The sequence below is a fragment of the Acomys minous genome (genome assembly GCF_964271855.1).
Source record: "Acomys minous genome assembly, chromosome: 14".
Taxonomy (NCBI): domain Eukaryota; kingdom Metazoa; phylum Chordata; class Mammalia; order Rodentia; family Muridae; genus Acomys; species Acomys minous.
In genome coordinates, this window is record NC_140496.1 from 81,858,766 (window position 1) to 81,864,765 (window position 6,000).

At 40.1% G+C, this 6,000-nt stretch overlaps 1 protein-coding gene and 1 long non-coding RNA gene across 2 annotated transcripts in view; one reads left to right on the forward strand and one right to left on the reverse strand.

The window, feature by feature from the left end:
* The window catches only part of LOC311583772, a 671,074-nt gene that overhangs the window by 231,976 nt on the left and 433,098 nt on the right, over positions 1–6,000 (reverse strand). The window lies entirely within an intron of this gene.
* ARSJ (arylsulfatase family member J) overlaps positions 1–6,000 on the forward strand; it is a 75,978-nt gene that overhangs the window by 45,133 nt on the left and 24,845 nt on the right. The gene's annotated exons all lie outside the window — the stretch shown is intronic.

The following is a 6,000-nucleotide window of genomic DNA, read 5'->3' on the forward strand; positions in this document are numbered from 1 at the left end:
ACCTCAGTGCAGCAAGAACAGCACCTGCAAAGAGGCTGGAAAAGCAGGTGCTTTTAGGAGATGAGACTTATTTGGAGGTTCCTGGGTGGATGGAATGGTATGAATAAGCTCTTTGGGCTGGGGATATGCCTCAATGGTTAAGAGTGCTTATTATGCAAACCCAGTGAGATGACGTGAGCATGAATCCTCAACATATACATAGAAATCTCAGTCACAGTCATAGAGGAGGGGAGTAAGGGGAAAATGGGAGGGAGGGAGGAATGGGAGGATACAAGGGATGGGATAACCATTGAGATGTAATATGAATAAATTAATAAAAATGTTGTTACAAAAAAAAAGAAACCTAGGCATTTCCATGTGCACATGTAACCCCAGCACTGTGGGAAAAAAAGACAGAAGGTTCCCAGAGGCTTGGCAGCTGCCATTCTAGCTCCAGCTGCACTAAGAGACCCGTTCTTGAGGAAATAAGGTGCTGCCTCAACAGCATTCATGATCGTGTGCACCAGCATATACATAAATGCATACACAAAACACACATGAACAAAAATTAACAAAAATAGATTTAAAAAATTTTTCGGGGGTGGGGAAGCTTCTTAGCTTTTACCAGCAAACTCTACTTTGAGCCACATACAAATTAACAGACTGGGAATGTAGCCTACACTGATTCAGTTTGCTTAGGGATGGTTGTTTGCGTTGCGTCACATCCAGGTTGTCATCGTGGTTCCGGGAATTCATACATGTTGTCACCGTGGTTTTGAGCAGATCTGTCATTTTGCACACTGTAACTGATAGATAATTTCCTGCCTCCTACATTTCCCCTTCAGTCCCTCAGAGTCTCAGCGCCGCTAATAGCATTAGGTTTTACTGTGTTTATGATGGATGTAGTACTCTGGGTGAACCAATTTTCTGGCCGGAGTATGAGTGCTAATTAGTTAAAAAGATGTCTAGTCTCAAATTCTGCTTAGCAGCAACATTGCAAATGAAAATTAGGTAGTTGCCAGTTGCCTAAGTAGTATCACATAGTTCTCCGAGCTGTTTCCCAGCTCCTTTCCCGCCTCTCTTTTCTTTCTCCTCACCTTCTGATGGACTCTGCTTATATTTGTTGCTCCTGAAGAACTCTGTCAAAATGCAGACTGACTCTAGATGATGCAGAGGACAGTTCGTTGGAGACTTGCAGCTGAAGCATGGTCCTGGGTGGCAGCGAGACTTGGATCCCTGGAGTTTGGATCAAAGATGATTTCATTAAAACCACTACATACCTGGTTTTTAGATTATTGTAATATCAGGGTCAGGCACATTTCAGACACCAGGTCTGATGTCAAGATCCACACACCACTCATATAATTTCTCGGTTTTGAGCATGCTTGAAAATATGCAGTAAAACCAGGTTAGGATTGAATCGCTCTAGGGCAGTCAAGGAGCCACAATCCAGTGTGGTTGTAGCCATTAAAGATGAAGCCACAGGCCATGCTATAGAGTGGCCATTAGTATATGTTAACTCTAAGTGTAAGACATTTCACTGCAGCATTTCTACATATGCTTTCATAATGTGTATTGACCACATTCACTCCTCCTACTACTTTTGAGTGAGATTTAAGCATCCTCCCTTGGGTCATCCTTGTTACTTTTCTTCTTTTGGTCTGATGTACAAACATTTAAGTTCCTATATGACCCTGCCATCAACACTGTTTAAGGACCAAATATACTAAACTAGCTTGATATTTTCCTTGTCCTTTACTACTTGGTTGTCACTTCCTTGAAGGAGGGAATTGTCTCTTGTTCATTTGTGCTTTAGGGATGCTTTATTGGGAAGAGAAAGGGAGTAGGAGGAAGGAGGTAAGAAAAGAGGAAAGGAGGGGCAAGAAAGGGAAGAGTTAATGACAAAACTAGAGGTGATTGAAATGATGAGTTCTTGCCTTAAACTTTAATAGAGAAAAATTAAATATTTTGTGGTACACTGTCGTAATATGGAAGACATGAAAATGCATTTGAACTTTCATCTTAATGAATGCAATAAAAACAAATTTTCTTTGTTGCAAACGATTTCATATCCATGTTCTGGTCTGACTTCCTTCTTATAAAAATTGCACATCACATTGATATTTAAATTTGAGATACACGCATTGTTCTGAGAATGTAGTACTGCATAGCTTACTGATTATCAAATGCCTTTGGAGTAGCCAATATGTTAAATAAAAGCATATTAAATACATAAAATAATTGTGAGTAGTTTCACAAATTAAATGAAGTTATAAAAAATGCCTATAAAACATAAAATGTTTCATACAGTTTTTCATTATCTAAACACCCCAAGCTAATAAAACCCATAATAATCACATTCTATATATATGGAAACTAAAATCCTGAATAGTCAAGTTGATGAACTCTACTAATAAACATTGAAACCAAAATTTGTAGCTATGCAATCTTGCGCTAGAGACTATTGGCCAATAGAATTTTACTCAGTGACCTGAGTGTTCTATATCTATACGATCTTACTCAGTAGCCACTATGTACAGGCAGCATTGAACATAGAAAGTGTAGCTAATGTAATTAATAAACTGGGTTTTAATTAATATTAAACTTAATATAAATGGCGGCTTTTGACCAGGGGCTATTTTGCCCTTTTAGCTCTGCTTGATTCTGTAGTCCTGAATTCTACCACCTCCTCTGTTTACCAACTAGAATGTTGGAAAGGTACTGCCATGATTCCCATTGATTGTCAACTTGATATTATCTAGAAGAGCCTGAGAGACTAGGCTGTTGGGATGGTTGCCATGGGAAATATCTTCATTGTATTGAAGTGGAAAGACTTATCCCTGTGGGTAAAGCCATTCTCTCCTGGACAAAGTGGCAGTAAGAGAGCTGAGCAGCACTGTGTGCTCATCAGTCCCTGCTTCTGAAGTGTGAAGCCTTGTTGATGCTTCAAGCTCAGCTACCTGGCCTTCTCTACCTCAGTGGGCTATACCCCTAAATTGTAGTACAGAATAAACCCTCTCTCCATTAAATTGGTTTTGTTGGGGTGTTTTGGGACATCAAGAAACACACATACCGCTACCAATGTGTGAGCTCCCCAGTTAACTAAATTTAGATATCCTTTCTTTTACTACAAATTGTAAATGAAGCCAACAATTTTACCATTTACCTTCTCATTAAACAACAGAAAGAACCCAATGCTAATAGGAGACATTGTGCAACAAAGCTGCATACAACCTCCATTCCTTTCCTTGATTTTGGTTCCATTTTTTAAAGATTTCTTATGTATTTATTATGTATATGTTTTCCTGACTGCCAGAAGAGACCACCAAATCTCATTATAGTTGGTTAGGAGCCACCATGTGGTTGCTGGGAATTGAACTCAGGACCTCTAGAGGAACAGACAGTGTTCTTAACCTCTGAGCTATCTCTCCAGCCCTGGTTCTGTTTTATCTACAATGAAAAGTCTCATTCAGCACAATGCTGAATATTTAACTGTCAAGCTTCTATATTACATATTAACTGTTATTCCCTAATAATTTAAGAAATATCAGTGTCACTCTTAAGAGTGATATGTTTCTAAAACATTTTACAAATCACTTTTAGTATTCGAAATAATAGCTGGCATTAGTCAAGTTTCTGTAAAGGAGCAGAGCTGATAGAGATGCAGAATGATTTAAGGAATCACTTCATAGAATTGTGAATGGCCCAACCCCAGCATCTGCAGGATGACTGGGGACCTGGCAGCCTGGAGACACGGGAGGGAAGAGTTGATGCAGTAGTGTAGCTCAACAGGTGTCCTGCTGACAGAATTCTATTTTCAAGAGAGATGCACTTTTCCTATCAAGTGTCTGGACTGACTCCCTGAGACCCACCCACATTGTGGAGGCTGATCTGATTTACTCAGCGTCAACGAATGTACATCTAGATCTAGCCAATGGACAGCTCATTCTCTGTGGTTGTGGGAGAGCAGGGACTGCCTCTGACATGAACTCTGATGTCTCCAATTTGATCACCTCCCCTTAGAGGGGAGGCCCAGTGGCAGACAGAAGAAGAAGACACAGACTATCTGGATGAGACCTGATAGGTTGTGGTCATATGATGGAGGAGGAGATCCCCTGCTGTCAGAGGTCTAGGGGAGGGGAATAGGGCAGAAGAGGGAAGGAGAGGGGGAAAGGGAAGATATAAATGAGGGGATAACAATCAGAATATCTGAATAAATTATAATAAATTAAAATAAAAAAGCAAAAAGTAAATAATAAATTAATTTAATGTGAAAAAATAGTTAAAAAAAAATCTTAATCTCACCTAAAACTTCTCTCAAAAACTATCTTGAACACTGTTGAATGAAATATCTTGGCACCTTGTCTTAGCCAAGTTGACTTGATTCATTCCACAGTTTTGTTTTTTGGTTTTTCGAGTCAGGGTTTCTCTATGTAGCCTTGGCTATCCTAGACTCACTTTGTAGACCAGGCTGGCCTCGAACTCACAGTGATCCGCCTGCCTCTGCCTCCCGAGTGCTGGGATTAAAGGCATGCGCCACCACGCCTGGCTCATTCCACAGTTTTGTATGTACAGCAAATTGTATCTTCCGTGGAGCACACTGAAAGAGAATTTAATTGAAGAAAATTGCTGTATATTATCAAATGGAACTCTGTCACTGGATAGAGCTTTCTAATTCAATTTTATATTACATAGTTTTGTGGTATCCTAAAACTTTTTGATATTAAAATGTCTTTTTTCCTATAAGGTATGGGTACAAGTCTAAAGACTACAATGTTTTTGCCATTATCCTAGTGAGACCATGACAGTGATTGCTGAGAGCTAAACCCACTGTTACTTGCATCAAGTACCTGTAAAACATGTCTGTATATTAGGTGAAGTGGGAGAAAAAGGCAGAAACAGACCAGATGGGACAATTCTGACTACACAGGCCATCATTGAACCCTGAACAATAGCTAATCAGAAAAGAATAATCAAAACACTTGACAGCAATGTTCCTATTTACATTTTAAATGTGAAAATTAAGTGTTGGGTTCCATTTCTTTCTTGATTACAAACTCTCACCAATTAACACTACTTAAAATTGAGTGACGATATTTGTTTGGGGCTGGATTACAATCTAACACCCAGAATAGCAACTCGGTGCTTTTCCACCACCCCACCGGATGAGGTTTTAATTAATAAGACTGTTGCTTTTGGAAAAGAGTTAGAGGGAACTATTTCATGAGTTTCTTCGGTGTGCTATCATATCACCAATACTGTACTTTTCTCACAGTGGTGTTGGTAGATGCTAAGAAGAGGCCAGATAGCTGTGTGCTACCAGGCATGCTGCCTGTAATTTGAATTGTTCTTAACACTTCCTGCCATTGGAATTCCTTGCTGTAGGCTCCCTTGTGTAGACCAAGGTGCTCCACGCAGTGTTTGTCACTCACCCAGACGTCCGCAGGTGGCTGCTCTGAAGCAGGAAATGATGTGTGGGATTTGGATTAGGAACTGCTGGATGCCGCCTTTGCTCCAGTCATCTGTGAAAGAGAAAGCCGAACTCTAGTGCATTTGGTTTCTGACTAGGAAGCAAAGCTAAGGCAGGCTGCGAGGTCGTTCCTATAGCTTCTGGTTGTCTTAGACAACAGGAGCAAGACTTCCTGTAACAGCCTGTGTGATCAGCTTGCTCTTATCTGGAGCTCTGAGCCTCTTGGTTAAAATTTACAGCTCTGGCCATTTTAACAGATTTTGTGGTTCTGGGGTACTAACTCTGAATGCCCCTCACTCGTTCTTTGTGCATATTTAAGAGAAAATAGGAAAAAGGGGATGGAAATTAAAAGAATTTTACCAGCATTCTCTCCTAGAAATAGCCTGTTGCCTTAGGCCCTGTTTTCTTCTTTCTCCATGTACTGCAGACATGATTGCTATGCAGCACAGTGGCTGCAAAGCTCTGTGTCAACACTCCTCTCTTGGGGCTTTCCAGTAAATATTGCTATACCTTAATATCACCCAATGCTTGAAGCTTCTACTTTTTTTTGT